The sequence below is a fragment of the Pan troglodytes genome, chromosome 4 (assembly GCF_028858775.2).
Source record: "Pan troglodytes isolate AG18354 chromosome 4, NHGRI_mPanTro3-v2.0_pri, whole genome shotgun sequence".
NCBI lineage: Eukaryota > Metazoa > Chordata > Mammalia > Primates > Hominidae > Pan > Pan troglodytes.
Window position 1 is genome coordinate 166,711,435 of NC_072402.2, and position 16,088 is coordinate 166,727,522.

General features: G+C 42.7%; 1 protein-coding gene across 1 annotated transcript in view; it reads right to left on the reverse strand.

Annotated features, from left to right (window-relative positions):
• SLIT3 (slit guidance ligand 3) overlaps nucleotides 1-16,088 on the reverse strand; it is a 636,015-nt gene that overhangs the window by 372,154 nt on the left and 247,773 nt on the right. The window lies entirely within an intron of this gene.

Below are 16,088 nucleotides of genomic sequence, written 5' to 3' on the forward strand. Positions count from 1 at the left end.
AGGAAGACCTACACTTAGGTTTTTAAAAAAGTGCATTAGGTAACGCGTTGGCACCATGACGCTCTCTATGGAAAGGTATAGGTGGATGAGGAAGAATGACTGAGCAGTGCTTCTCCTGTGCTCCATGCTGTAATTCTCCAAGCTCTGTGTGGGACTGGTGCTCACACCCATATTTACCCAAGAGGCAGTGAAGCTCACTGAGGCTACGTGATTTGCCAAGGTCACGCTGCTATTTAGTGATGGAGATGGGATTCAGGTACAGGACTGTCCGGCTCCACAGCCTGCGTTCTATGGCACCACCTGAGTTCAGTGGTGTCACAGGGAGCTATGCTTTGTTCATATGACACACAGTACAAAGAGAATGGCTGTGTTCCTACCTCCGCCTCCAAGCAAAGACCACCATAAAATAATCACAAGGGGCTGGCCTGGGTAGGTTTTGAGTGAGAAGAAGTGCAACTGATGAACTTCTAGGAAAAGTTTACTCCCTCCTAAGAAAAAAGCATGGAGAAAAGATGACCCCCTTCTTCTGCTGGGGATTGAAACATCGGGATAGGATGGCCAGGACATCCCTCAGTCATCTTTTTTTTAAATTATACTTTAAGTTTTAGGGTACATGTGCACAACGTGCAGGTTAGTTACATATGTATACATGTGCCGTATTGTAGACCCAGTTTGAGGATGGTGTTGCACACTGGGAAAGGCAGCACCCCAAGATAACCACAAAGAAACAGAGGAAGTACATTACCCTGAGGGGGTACAGGCTTTGCATTTAAAGAGAGAGAAGGCTACTTTCAGGCTTCGGCATAACCAAACAGTGCTGCGTAAGAGTTAAGTTTTTTTGTGTGTGTGTGTTTTTTTTTTTGAGATGCAGTCTTGTTCTGTCGCCCAGGCTGGAGTGCAGTGGTGCCATCTCAGCTCACTGCAAGCTCTGCCTCCCGGGTTCATGCCATTCTCCTGCCTCAGCCTCCTGAGTAGCTAGGACTATAGGCGCCTGCCACCACGTCTGGCTAATTTTGTGTATTTTTTAGTAGAGACGGGGTTTCACCATGTTAGCCGGGATGGTCGCAATCTCCTGACCTCGTGATCCACCTGCCTCAGCCTCCCAAAGTGCTGGGATTACAGGCTTGAGCCACTGCACCCGGCCAGGAGTTAAGTTCTTTGTCTTGAAATAGAAAAACAATATACCCTTTCCTTCCACCACCACTAATCAAAGTATCAGGATGGAGTCCCAACACTGACTTGACATATGACATGATGTCCTGTGTAATCAGGACATCTTACAGCTGGAGCAGCCCCTATCGAACGACTCCTTATCACGTGATACAGTACAATGCCTTATTAAAACGAATTCAAACAGGGATTGTTCTGTTACTTGCAGCCAAAGGCACCCTACCCAATGCAAGCTCCTCAGGGCACAATACAATACTGAACTTCACGATCCCTTTTAACAAAAGCCAATGTTTGATTCACATTGTTGAGTCAGAATTTCAAAGGACCCTATCATTTAGTGTACAGCAGCAACCATATAGCAGCAACAAATATTTTTGAAATCATGATTTGAAATAAAATTTAGATGCCATGAGACCATTTAGATGAGATATAAACAGTTTAACTTGGAAATAAAAAAAGCCCTCGCAACACGTAATCTAATTCCTATTGACCACATCCAGGGTTTCATTCAACTTTTGGGACAGAGTATATCAAGGCATGTGCAATCACAGCCCGTCAGCTCTGTTAGGAATTCCCTTGCTTCTTCCTGCATGTTTACACAACTTTAATACTTTTCTATATTTGCTCAATAAAGCATTTTTTCCTTTGAGATGGCATTGCTCATCTGTATTTATCCCACAGAGAGGAGGCTAAGTTATCTTAACAGTCCATTTTGGTAACTGTAAAGCTGACAAAATTGTGTATAAACAGCTCAAATATTTCTCAGGAAATAAAACTGGAAAGAAGAGCCCTTGCTTCAACCATTTAAGACAGTCTTGCATATTTAGAGATTAAGGATAAGGTGTGGGTTTCTTCTTTCAGCTAAACCCTCATCCCCATCCTGCCCTTGACAACTTAATTTCCTCTCCTCTTTGGGAGACAGACGGATGAATATTTAGTGTAGAACATGATTGTGATTAAGCTTCCAAATGTATCTTCATCTGGATTCCAGCTGGTGTGGCATCTCAATTACTCCTCCATTCCCCTATGGAACTGTCTTACCGATGTAGTAAGCTTTGCGTGATGGCACTGGATTAAAAATCTCCTAGGACTCTCCAATCTTCTCACCTCAATCAATTATCCCTTTTCGAAAGGAAAAAAAGGTCTTGTGCATATACATTATGACCTGAAGAATCCTACCAATAGGCATCAGCCCCTTGCCGATTGGCTACCCATAAACAGCGGCAATCTGTCTTAGAGCTGGCTCATTTCTCCTACTCCCCACCTCTGCAAATGATGATTGATGCATTAATGTGAGACTGATAAACTCTGAAGAAGGGAGTGATTCATAGGTGTACTGTCAATACAATATGAAGAGAGTTGCAAAAATGTTCAGCTACCCACAATTTGTTTACTGGATGAATATTCCACATTTGTCACTGTTTCCATGATTCCTAGTATCATATGCCCAAACTCTGGTAGGTTTCAGAAGTACAATATCATTCAAATCAATTCTGATATCTGGAATATTCACCTAATATTTCTTCAGTAACACTTCTTTTGAGACATGGCCCCAACTACTTCACATGGCTCTCTCACTCATTTGCTCAATCATTTATTCGACAAACATATACCAAGCACATAGGCTGTATGCTGAGCACTGGGGATAAAGATGTGAACGAGACACAGTCCTTGTTCTCGTGGATCTCACTCTAGTGGAGGTGACAAACATGCACACAGGTAATCACAACAGAGTATGATGAGTGCCGGATGGAGCCGAGTACTGGATACCATGGGAGTACAGCAGAGTGGCATCTATCATGGATTTGGTTTGAGAGGGAGACAGCAGGGAGGGCTGTTCAGAAGGCATTCAGAGTTTTTCCTCTTGTCCATTACATTTACAGCGCTCTCAGCACTTACACTAAAGCTTCCATAGAAGAATTGGTCCTACAGTGCCTGTCCTTCCTTCCTTCCCCAATGCAGTTATATAAGTAAATGTCAGATATTCTTCAATTCTTATAATGAAATGTTGGGAAAGAAAGGCAGGCTTAAAGCTATTTTCTACTTTTTTTCTGCTACAAATATATATTATAGGAGTTTGAAGAACAGAAGCAATCTGGGTAGATTAGAATATTTGGAAGATGCTTCAGAAAATAAAGCAGCTGAGTTTACTCTCTAAGGCTAACTATGAAGTCAGTACTTTCCACTTCTGTTAGACAAGACCCTATTTCCAGCAATCAGACGCATGAAAGATAGTTCCTCTTAGGAACCCAAGTGGATAGGTATAGGGTGCCAAGATCCCTTCCTGGAAATGAATAGGAAAAAATAAGCTATTGATCTCTTCCCTCATTTAAATCTTGCAGTTCTAAAAAAGGCACTTCTCTGCAAGAGTGAAGTATACTTCTCCCACCTGTCTTCTTGGTTTGATGATTGCATGTATAGTGCTGTACACAGGGCATAGGCAAGGAAAATGGAAGATGAAGAATGGATATCGTAGAATGGTCCAGTTCATAAGGGCCTACTGGAGAATTCTCAGACTCTCCAGAATCACACTTCCAGACAGTGACAAACACAGCCCCTCAATACCTTCATACAGAAACACTTTAATCACCCTACACATTAGAAAAAAGTCCTGAGAAACCAGAAGAGGCTGGAAAGGTAGCCTGGAGTTCCAAGAACTCATGAAAAATTAATTCAACCCTCAAAGTCTGCACCAGTAAGGACTGTTCTATATAACAAAAAGTCCTCAGTTGCATTATTTAAAAACTGCTTTGGACTGACCAACTAATTTCAAAGGCTTCACTCTTTGCATTAGATGTTATCAAAGACGGATGTGCTAAAAGGGTTCTTTCTATCAAATCCGGTGCCCCTCTGCTCTCCTAGGGTTATAATTGAGATCCTTATTACAGTGAGAGCACTTTTGCTTTCATTTTAACCTAAATGTTTTTGTGAGATTTCCCTTCAAAGCCTGATGGAGAATGAGATTAGTGAAATCAGCCCTGTCCTCCCAGGAGCCACTAGCTCCTTTGACTCAGAGACCTTGGAGCTCCCTTATATATTACAGTCATATCAAAGGGGCATTTTGTTGTTTGTTTGTTACACCAACATTTGCCAACCCGAGAATCAAACTGTTTTTTAAGTAGAGGTAAGAGATGGGGGTGCTGGGCTTGGGATTCTGAACAGGTGTGTTCCATTTTAAGAAATCCCGTTATTCAAAAATGAGCTATAAAAACAAGAAAAACTGGAAACGATCTGTCCATTTACAAAAGAGGGCTTACTATCGGCTTCCTTAAAAATCAGCTCCCTAATCTAGTTAATGTTTCATTATCCATAAAACAAAAGGGTGTTTACTTGCAACATTTTTGAAATACATCCATTATTTATAGAATGAGACATCTTTTGTACTACTACTAATGGCTTCCTTTATTGAATGCCTCCTATTTATGTGACTGTCTCTGTACTGACACTTTATATAAGTAATCTCATTTACTTCTCAAAACAGCCCTGTAACCTACATATCAGAATCTCATTTTATACTAGAGAAAAAAAATGACTTGCCCGAGGTCATATAGCCAGCGCAGACCTGGAATTCAAAGCCAAAGTCAGTTTTGCTTTGCACTTCATTTAGGTCTTGTTAGTAATTAGATTCAATGGTCATACTCCAAAGCCTCATTAATTTGGGCTGGTTGAGACACATTATAGTTTAAATTTGCTAGAAAAGTTTGAATTACAAAATATCCACAGATTACCCACAAGTACACATAATGAGTTGGTAATTTCACTGTTTGATGCAGATCCTTCAGGACTTCCTTCAATGATAAGAATAATTATAAGTCTTAACCCCAGTGTATAAAGGCAATAGAAACACCCAACTAAAATGCATGAAAATACTTTGTTCCCTTAAGTTGGTTAAGTATAACTTGATAACTTGCCTATCAAACTCTCTTTTGAAAACACTTTATATGAGCTATGTTCAAGGGATCACGAATTTTTGAGTAGCAGGCCTTGATGTGACTATGCTCTGATTTTAATTTCTTTCAAACAAGAGCTCTTTGTATATTTCATTAACCCCTTGGCTTAGCAATAAAGAGAAGCAAGAGACTGTGAGAGAAAGCAATGAGTTTCTCCATTCCCCACTCCAGTTGTCTGGGCAAGAAGAGTGGCTGATTTAAGAGGGAACAGCTATCTCTGCCTTACCAAAGGTAGGCCTTATAATTAGCAAACAGCAGTGAGAGTCATCCAAACTGGGAGCTCAAGATTGGGATGATGCAGACTCTGGTCAAGTCAACAGTAAGAATGACATAACTATGACAGAACATGTTAAAAACTGTTCATATCTTCCTTTCCATTTAGGAAATACTCTGGATCCCAGATCAGAGAAACTTATTCTGATAGGAGACTACCCTGAGTAGAGAGAAGTAGTAGATAAAGGCTAAAGTGGCCAAATCAATGCACAGAAGCAAGGGCACCACCTCACACCCACCAGGATGTCTATGCTAAAAATGAAAAGGACAATAACAAGTGTTGGCAAGGATGTGGACCAACTGAAACATGCATACATTGCTGGTATGAATATAAATGGCGTGGCCATTGTGGAAAACAGTTTGGCAGTTCCTCAGAAAGTTAAATATAGAATTACAATGTGACCCAGTAATCCTGCTCCTATGTATATACCTAATACAACTGAAAACATACATGCACACAGAAACTTGCATATCATTGTTCACAGCAGCATTATTCATGATAGCCAAAAGGTGGAACATGCAATGGAATATTATTCAGCCATAAAAAGAAAGGAAGTATCGATACATGCTGCATTACAGATGAATCTTGAAAACATGCTAAATGATAGAAGTCAGACATAAAAGGCCACATACTGCAGGATTCCATTTTTATGAAATACCCAGAATAGGCAAATCCATAGAGACAAAAAGTAGATTAGTATTTGCTGGGGGCTGGAGGAAGGTGGAGGGGATGGGGAGAAATTGTTAATGGGTAGCAGATTTCTCTTTGGGGTGATGGGATGCTCTGGAATTAGACAGTGGTGATGGTCACACAACATAATGCATAGACTAAAAAGCACTGAATGATATAATTTAAGATGGTGAATCTTATGTTAAATTATATCTCAAGAAAAAAAAAAAAGGAAAAAAGAAAGGGCCAGGGTTGCTAGAAAGAGAATGTCTCTAAACAGTGGGGCTTCCCCTTTTTAATTCAACTGGCCTGTAGACCCCAGCTCTGTTTCTGGGCCTGGAGAAGGATAGTGCTTATTGCTGCACTTTTTGATCATCAACAACAGTGTAAGCTTCCTTAGCTTCCCACTGCTCATACTTCTCTCTCTGAAGAAGCAGCCTTCTGTCCATCATGGGATGAGAAGAACTCCTCCATGGTTCACAGGTTTCTGCGAGATGAAGCAGCACCAGAGATGCGGGGTCATGCTAAGGTTTCATAGAAGAACTTCAAGTATTCAGCAGCAGTGGGGGATTGCACAGCTTAAAGGTTTTCAGACCATTTGTGACAGCAACAGAAGACGACAATGCATTCCTGTTGTGCCCTGCTATGTGAAGCAGACCTTAATTTGAGACAGGGATGGGGGTTGGGAGGGGTGACTCCTGTAGGCTGGAGCTGCTGGTGACATGAAAACCCTAAACGTGCAACTTGGGCACAGCTTCACTTGCTACTTCCTCACTGCCCGGGCTTTCCCTCACACCTAGGAAAATCCTCTGAGTTGCTGCTTCAACAGACAGCAAAAAAGAACTTCTACTATTGTTACTTCAAAGACTTCTTCCAAGTGTAGTCCATGCAGGAAAAAAAAAAGAACTGAGATGATGTAGTTTATTTCCTGGAAATATTGGTATTTCAAGACCTGGGTGCACCATCCACACTTTCCAGGGCATTGCCTGACACACGGTAGGTATTCAATAGATGATTTTTACTGAAAGAAGGAGTGAATGAATATGTGTATATGAGTATTTACTATGTGATAGGTGCTGTACTAAGTTTTTACATCATTATCACATTTTAAATGCACAGAGGTGTACAGTGACTTGCCCAAAGTCAAACAGCTTGTAAACTGCAGACCCAGGAGCCAAACCACAGCAAGCTCTTCCATCCTACAGGAAGCATTCTCTGCCTAATTAAGAAGAGTTTGTGGCCTACACTTCATGTTCCCATAGCATCTAATGAGTCCTCCGATTTTACCATACACCGAGTCAGATTGTTAAGTTTGTGCTCACTTTTCATTCATTTCACCCACTACATTTAGTGAGCACTTAGACGCAGTAACTGACTGTGTTTTGTGCATTGCTATATCTCTAGGGATACAACAGGCACAGTTCTTAGTATAATATATCACTCACTACGGACATATTGAATTAATGATTGAATTTATCACTTGATGAATGGGAGTCACACAGACTGAACAGGGAAGCCAGAGTATGAGAAGGATTTGATGATGGACAAAGAAGTAGGAGACAGTGTATGGAGGGAGACCCCTTCCCTACCCCCAAAAAGGTGCCTTATTTTTGTGCTTTGGTATAGGTAAAGAGGTGGTATTGCCTAGAGGGACTGTAACTAGCCAGGAATCACAAAGCAAATTAGGGGGCAGTAGGGTCTGGCAGTGAAACATCTGTACAGCACATTGTGAGCACCAGATGAAAGGCATGCATAGAAAAGCAAAGATCACAGCACTAGTTTTGCAGAAATGAAACATTCCTAAATTAACACAAGAAAGGAGGTGAGACTCCAGAATCAGATACACTGCAGAACATATAGATTCCCTTTGACATTGCTTTAAAAGCAAGTCAGTAGCTCAGTAAATAAGAATAAAATGCAAGAGAGAGAGAGCAACATTCTCTTTGGATATTTAAAATGTCTCCAGATCCATAATCCTATCCCTACACTTGGAGCAGATCAGAACTGAGAGGTAAACTGCACATTTAGGAAGGCACGAAGAAAGCCATGAAAGGGTTGAGAATCACTTTCTCCTTGCCTTGCACCAAAAATACATTCCTTTTGGGCACTGGAGACTGACTGTTCAGCAGAAAGCAACAGTGTCCCCCAGCCTACCATAAAGGGAGGCTTGCTCTTATCTCTCTATCTTCCTTCATTGCTGAGCATGTTCTTGAGAGTATTATGAGCCCCATGTGTGTAAAATTAAAATCAAAAGTGATTTCTTCTTAGAGATAATTCTGCTCCTCCCTTTTCTGCGCCCTTCCCCAGCACCCCTCTGCTCCAGAGCCCTCTCTCCAGGCCTGTGCCCCTACTCAGCAGCTGGGTGCCTGTATCAGACTGCCAAAAACTCCGTTTGCTTTCTATATTCTAGGCGCTTGCTACAGGGTGTCTACTCTGGCCACAGTAAAGACATACTAATTCTGACATTATTGTTACTGTCAAGTTCATGAATTTAAGGAGGATTCAAGTTCTATTCGTAGACTGGAGAAGCAAAACCAAAACCTAAAAAACCCCGCAACAATGCATAGCTGAAAAACATACTTCCCCACCTGGATGTCCTGCAGACGCCCCCAACTCAACGGGGCCATTGACTCCTCCCTGGTTAACCACCTTCTCGAGCCTCCTCTGGATCCTCCTGCAACCATCCTCCTTATCCTGGTGAACAATGTCCCTCATCTACCCTACCGCTTCAGCTAAAACCCTCATATTCATTTTCCCCTTGACCTCTTCTCCCCCTTTCAAATCTGTCTCCAAGCTCTGCTGATTTTACAGCTGAAATGCCTTTTGAATCTAACCATTCATCCCATCTCTGCTACCCGCTGTCCTAACACAGGCCCTTATTCCCATCTTTATTGGGGTCTCTGCCTTCAGTAGTCTCCAGAGGTCTTCACGGCAGACTGGAGGTTCCATCTGGAGACCTAGATGGAATCTACCCTTCCAGCTGGAGACCTAGATGGAACCTACCCTTCCATCTAGCCTTATGTCCATCATCTCCCATGATCACTCCCTCAGTCCAGCTGGGCTGACCAAACTCCCCCGACTACACTGTCACTCCCTGAATAGGTTATGTGCTTTCATTTTGGGGGCCTTCATATACAATGCTGTCTTTTTTCTTTTTTTGGCTGGGATACTTGTTCCCCTCACTTCCCCAGCTGCTCTTCCTGCTGTGCTCTGGCAGACCAGGATGTAGCTGTAGGTCTATGAGGGTCCTTAGCCCGTTTTCCTGCAAAGATGCATCGTCATATCCTCTTCTAGGTCCTGAGCAGCTCCAGAGCAGGAACTAGGTGACAGTCATCTCTGTCTCACAGCAACTTAGCATGGTGCCAACAAGCATCGATTAGATGCTTGTGGAAGGAAGAAAGCAGGAGGAAGGAGGGGGAAAAAAAGAGAAAACCAAATGGAAGAAACTATGTCAAACTCTGCTCTGTCACTGCTCTCAAGATCCATTAATTGCCCCCAAACCTCAATTTGTTTCTTCTGATGCCCCTTGACTAAAATTCAAGCTAGAAAGGAGAAACTGATGAGGCTGAAAGCACAGGCTTAGCAGCAGACAAGCAAAGTTTGAAAACATACTCTCTGACGATGGGTGGTCTTGGATGGCTTCTTGAACCCCTCCAAGCCTCAGATTTCCTCATCCTTAAACGGAGAATCATAAGCTCATCTACATAGAGCTGTAATATCTGACCAGTGGGATGAGGTGTAAAACATTCTCATAACAAACCAGGCATAACGGAAGCATTCCAGAAATGCTAACTTTTGTTATCGTTTCTTATTACCATTTTTATGACCTTTTACTGAATAGAGTCCTCAAGCTCTAAGATAATCTCTGCCCTGGTGAAGCTGGTAATTTGGTTAGGGTGACAGATCAGGTATGACAATAAAGAACATGGATTTCCTTAAACCAGCCACAACAGAAGTCGGGCATCACCGGCGGCATAGCCATTCACACAGTAGTTACCTAGTTTGCCTTATAGACTTCTTCCAGTGTTGCTACCAAGTACTCAAAATAGCTTGTCCTTTTTGAGTATAAAAAGCAACATCATACCCGAGTCCCAGTACAGTAATACACATTAAATGCCACACAGCATTTTTGCCTCGGATAATAACAGCCATATTAAGTTGTTACAGACGTTGCTCTATCTCATCTCTGGAGGTGGTATAGGATTCTTCTGGAATGAATTACAGTCTGGGAAAGCAAACCCAGACCCCTTGCCCCATTGGTTCAGCTGCTTGGAAAAATTCCCCACTTAATTAAGATACTGTTCTTGAAATATGGAGTTTCAGATTAGGCTAAGCAATGACCAGGCCAGAGCTTTGGGAGAGGCCCTTGGAAGTTGAGAGTGACGCCACAACCAGCATAGTATTGGACATTCAGTGGATGACTGAAAATCCTGGTTGACTGAATGGAGAGAATAGTCGGGCAGTTTCTTCGAGAAAAGTCAATAGCCTGTGAGGGGGCCAGGGCTACGGCAGGCAGGGCCATTACCTATGTTAGTCAAGACCTATGTCACATGAGCTTTTTGGGGGCAAATACAAATGTGTAGAGGTGGAAAAAAATACATTGGCCCCAGTATACAAAAAGTATAAAGTTAAAATTACAAGAAACAAAATAATAATTGTTTCTATTTTTCTGTATGCTACATCTAATGTGTGATCTAAGTGTAATTCACTATGTTCGACATGGTGGGGGAGGGGGCTCCTCCAAAATAAGAGGTCTCGGGGCTTTGACAGGTGCTAAGGTAACCAGAGGAAGTCAGCAGGAATCAACCTACATATTTACTGGAATTCGATGTTGCTTTGCTTAACTTTTGTTCTCTTAGGTTATGCCGTTAACGTCTCTCCTGCCCACCTTCCTCCAACACAGCAAAGCTACATAAACAAGAAAGACCAACCAGTGACAGCAGTGGAGAACTGGAAAGAATTATCTGAAATGTAGAGAGCGCTGTAATTTTTCAAACAGTCAGGAACAGAACATCAGAAATTCTCTAGTTTCTTTCCACGAAGTCCAGCCTAGGGCCCTAGACTCCCTGCAGGATGCCGGGCGGCTTCTAATTGTCTGAAGATTTATTGTAGCGGTAAGGACAAGTGACATTAAGATACATAAACTGGCATTTGGGGTTGACGAATGATAGGCAACACACTTAAATCTGCTAGACAGAAACCTAAACTCTAAAGTGGGCAGAAGAGAAACAAAATACAAGGGTTCTGTAGTTCCCAGGGTGGGTTTGTGGTATTGTTTTTATTTGCTGTTGTTGGCTCTATCTTGGCCAAGAAATGCCACTATAAGCATTGGATCTTTACTAGGGAGGTGCTGGCCTTGCAACATGAGACTTGGACACTGGTTTCTGGGTATAGTTGAGCCATCTATTTTTTTTCCTGGCTGCTTCCCCTCCTCCCCATTTCTCCTCTAAGTAAATGTGATGGCTCCAGAAAGAGAGATAAAAGAAGAGGTGTGTAGGAAGACGGGTGCGTTTTCTACAGTCAGCAACAGAACAGAATAGACACATCCAGCAGGCCGTTTGCTGGGCCACACTGCCTGATGTTAAGGAGTCTCTTACTGTTCTTCCTACTTACTGCCCAAACCTAATTAAAGCAGAGTCACTCAACAGTTAGGAATGCAGCACTGTATCTCCTTATGCACAAATCCCCAAAGCCTGTGAGCTCTTTCTTGAGAGTGAACCTTGAGTTTTATTTGCCCATTATCAGTTATCCCCATCTTATTTGTCCAAAACAAAATCTCATCTCACTTCCTCTGATGTCACTTTACCCAGTCTATCCACCCATCCGTCCCATAATTATCCTATCTGACCAGCTTACCCAGCACAAAGTTGGCCTCTGTTTCTTTGCCACGATTGGGTCTGTGCCCAGATAATTGGTTCATTCATCAAATATCTATTCAGTGTCCATGGTGTGCCAAGCCCTGAGCTAGGTTATTGGAATGTGGTGAGCAGCAAGACCAACGTTGTGTCTGCCCTTATGAAATTTATAGTCAAATAAAATGCCAATTAATGTTAGGATTTGTTTAACCACTGCCCCCTTTGAACTGGATACTACGCAGCCTATAATAGCACTTTTTTTTTTTTTTGGCAACCATATAACACTTCACGTTGAGCTTGCTGCCAACTGTAACATGTAGAATTCCTTTCTGAAGAGGAAGAATACACATGGAAAGACGCCATAGGTATCACAGCGAGATCACATTCCACCCTTCCAGAAATTTCCATGTACCTGGCACACAATAGGCAGAAATATGTGTTGAATGAATTTGTTGGCACTATTTCTTTTATGTTTCGCATTTAGATTCAGCAGCATTCCAGCGCTCTGCTGTCTTATGGACCCTGGTTGGTTATCTGACATAACTTCTCTCTTACTGGCTTTTGTTTTATCTGAAAACGTCACTAGCAAACCGTCAAGATCTGCATCTAAATCACTGCAAAAAGGAGATGAAAAATTGAAGGTTGGCTGTACCAGGAAGTTCATGTCAACTTCTAAACTTGTTGTCAGAAGCAATAAAAGTAGACTTTGTGGGTCCTTCAGAACCGGAAAGGAAAAGGAAATCAAACATTCAAGGGATCAATTTAGATTCACGAAAAATAGGAAGGAAAGTGAAAGCCAACTGAATTAACTCTAGTTTGGTTCAAAAATACACTGCCATTTTTAAACATTTCTAGCCTTTTTTTTTCCCCCCTCTACAAGATACTGTGAGGCTGTATATAAAAGAGTAAATCAGAGCTGTGGGTCTGAATCTTGATTCTCATATTTAAGTTTCCTCCTGCCCAGGAGTGACTCCAAGAAGGAAATGAATTCTCAGTGGGAGACGCTGTAGTTGATTAGCTTTTACCTTCCAGAGGAGATGTCAATCATGCTAATTGGAATCAATAGACAGCTGTTCAGGGGCCCAGGATAATTAACCAAGTCATAAAGGGTAGAATTAGAGTTCCCTTTAAAAATTAAAAGGGATCCCACTGTTTGCTAACATTTTAAGCCACTTTGGCTACCTAAGACCTATTCTGATTTAAACTCACCGATCACAGAGCAGCCAACTTTTGTATGGGCAAAGAGTTATGCTCATCCTGTGGGAAAGTGGAAAATCCACCCTGCAGAAATGAGCTTTGAGTTTCCACTGCATTCCAAGGAGAGCCTAAATCTGTGGTTGTTAGGGCTTATGAGCCCGGTCATTCTACAGCACTGGAGAGAGGAGGAGAGAGAGAAAGAAAGGAAGAGAGTGAAAGAGGGAGAGGCAGAGAGAACACTAACACTGTCGGCTCTCATCTATTTCAAGCTTGCACACCTTGGTGTCCCCAAACCAACCTACAGAATCCATCATCTGCAACCCAGGTCTTCCCAGAGGGCAGCACAGAGAAAACTTCACAGGACTAGAAGGAAAGGCGACGTACTGAAGGCTAGTTACAATAACTGGACATCCCCAGCCCCCTTCAGAAAGATGCCCCCCTCCAGCCAGAGAACTTCTTCACAGAAATGCGTGTGCATTTTTATTTCCCCTTTAAAACTTGAAAGGGAGCTGATATACCCCCATCCCACATTTGGTTAAAGACAGAGAGGGCTCCTTCACCCACATGGAAACATGAAAAGAAAATGAAATTCTGTCCCAAGGCTTGTGATTTTTTTCTTTCTTTTCCTGAGTCAATGAATGCCAGATGTTCTCACAAAACATCTTCATATCTACAGGACGGCCTGTGAAAGTACTATTTATTATTGCTCAGAGGTCATGAGGCCACAACAGATTTATAAGAAGGCTGTGGTCACTCTCAGTGTCTCCTATAGTTAGGAGATATTTGTGGCAAGAGTCAGGGAGGGCTCTTCTTTCTACATAATTTACTTCCCCAGGGCCAATTAGCTGGGTCAGGTTATGAGCAGAGGTGGTTTTCCCCCTCAGGCAACAGAAAGCTTGTTAAAGGCAGCGAGGCCATGTAAGACTTCCCAACTGTCAGAAGAACAGGAGGGAGGTAGAATGTCAAAAAGAATATGGAGTGTGAGCACCAGTAAGCCTGTCTGTCAACAATGTGTAACATGTGGTAGGTCACATCCTCTTTGGCCTTGTCCCTGACAATGTCTCAGTCCCAATAAGCTATCATTCTGTTGCGGTCCTCTGAGGTTGAACTGGGTTTTAAGTGGTAGGAAGGTGGATTTCACTCCACGCTACCCAAGCTACCTCTCAGACCACTGCTGAAATACTGCATCATCACCTCTGTCTGGTGCCTGCAAATTCAATCGGCCTTTTCCTGGGGAGCACCCACCCTCCCTCACCCCACTCTGTTTCAAAGGATAGGCAGATGTTGCAGAGAACCACCGCCTCCAGGTAAACAGGCTGAAAGGCACCGATGCCCAAAGGAAAGTGGGCCACATTTGGTCTGGACATCAAAGAGGTTGAGCAATCGGCACCGGATGAACCACATCAGAACAAGACCTGGATTATGAGGGCCAAAGAAGAAGGTGTTATACCTGTAGGGTCTGCTGCTTCCTGTGCATGCTAATGCTCTTCTGAAATAAGCTCTGTAGCTAGAGTTGGGAGTTGGATTCCCTTTTCTAAGGATTTCAAACCAAACAAGACACTATTGATTCCAACCTGGCTCCAGAATGAATGAAGGGTCAATACATGAGGCTGGGAAAACAGGTTTCCTTTCCTTTCTTCCACGAGGAAAACTCTGGTTGTGTCTGTGGCTCTAACTTTTAAGACATCAATTGAGTTCAGTAACTCGATTTTCATTTCTGCTTCTGGTCTAAACTTGGAGGAAGCTAATGTTCCCTCTTGCTTTGCTCATGCAGTTGCCTTTTTTTGTTTTGCCATTTCTTCCTCTCTAGGGGAGTTCTTTGGGCTACTAAGATTGCTTTGAATAATGTGCTAAGTATTTGTAGAAAAGAAACAGGGACCTTGGGTTCTGTCTTATATGATATAGTCTATATTTCAATGAATAGTTTCACCCTCCACTGGATTGCACAAACCAAAAATCTGGAAATCTTTCTAGATTACCCTCTCTCCTTTAAGCATTTACATCTGTTTAGTTTCCACCACTCACTGAATCCAACTCTATTCAACTCTGGAATTCCCCGCCCCCTTCTTTTCATTCACTCCCTGTTACAGGTGAATTATGTCCCCCCAAAAGATTATGTTGTGGCCCAAAGCCCTGGTTCCTGTGAATGTGACCTTATTTCAAAATAGGGAACAGGTGCAGTGGCTCATGCCTATAATCTCTGCACTTTGGGAGGCTGAGGTGGGCAGATCACCTCAGGTCAGGAGTTTTAGACCAGCCTGGCCAACATGGTGAAACCCCATCTCTACTAAAAAAATACAAAAATTAGCCAGGCCTGGTGGCGCATGCCTGTAATCCCAGCTACTCGGGAAGCTGAGGCAGGAGAATCTCTTGAACCCGGGAGGCAGAGGTTGCAGTGAGCCAACATCATGCCACTGCACTCCAGCCTGGTTGACAGAGTGAGACTCTCTCTCAAGAAAAGAAAAAAAAATAGGGTCTATGCAGATGAAGTCAAATTGAGGCTATTAGTGTGGGCCTTAATCCAACATGACTGGTGTTCCAATAAGAGGAGGAAAATGCCATATGAAGAGAGAGACACTAAAAAAAAAAAAAAAAAAAAAAAGGTGGCAATGTGAAGATAGAAGCAGAGATTGGGATGATGCAGCCACAAACCAAAGAATACTGGGGGCAGGCTACCAGAAGCTGGGAGAGGCAAGGAAAGATCCTTCCCTAGAGGCTTTGGAGAGAGCCTGGCCTGGCCCTGTCCACACCTGGATTTTGGACTTCTATCCTGCAGAACTGTGAGAGAATACATTTCCATTGCTTTTAACCACCCACTTTGTGGTAATTTGTTTCTGCAGCCCTAGGAAACTATTACACCCCTCTTGTCCAGGCAATTCAGGTCTCTGTCTCCTTTGTTTTCTCCTCTGATACATCCTCTCCCTCATGGCCAAAGTGATCTTCCTAAAACGCAACCCTAAGTCCCTCCCCTTC